Genomic DNA, 292 nt, shown 5'->3' on the forward strand with positions numbered 1-292 from the left:
TTTTTCTTTTTTTCTTTTCCTTTCTTTTAAAAAAAAAAAAAAAAAAAAATATTATTATTTTTTATTTCATTATTACATTATTGTCTAATTGTAACTGATGTATTGTGTCTTGGGGTTGTTTTGTTAGAAATCGCAGGGGTAATGCATTGTATTGCTGATGTCTTTGTGTATTGAAAATCGCAAAAATAAATCATATATATATAACAAAAAAAAAAAGATGTGTGCTGCTATCTTTTTGTAAAGGAATGAATTGTCCTTAAAGGCACTGTGAATCAGAATTGGTCCTCAATGT

This window comes from Notothenia coriiceps, unplaced genomic scaffold (genome assembly GCF_000735185.1).
Source record: "Notothenia coriiceps isolate Sejong01 unplaced genomic scaffold, NC01 NC01_scaffold00023114, whole genome shotgun sequence".
Taxonomy (NCBI): domain Eukaryota; kingdom Metazoa; phylum Chordata; class Actinopteri; order Perciformes; family Nototheniidae; genus Notothenia; species Notothenia coriiceps.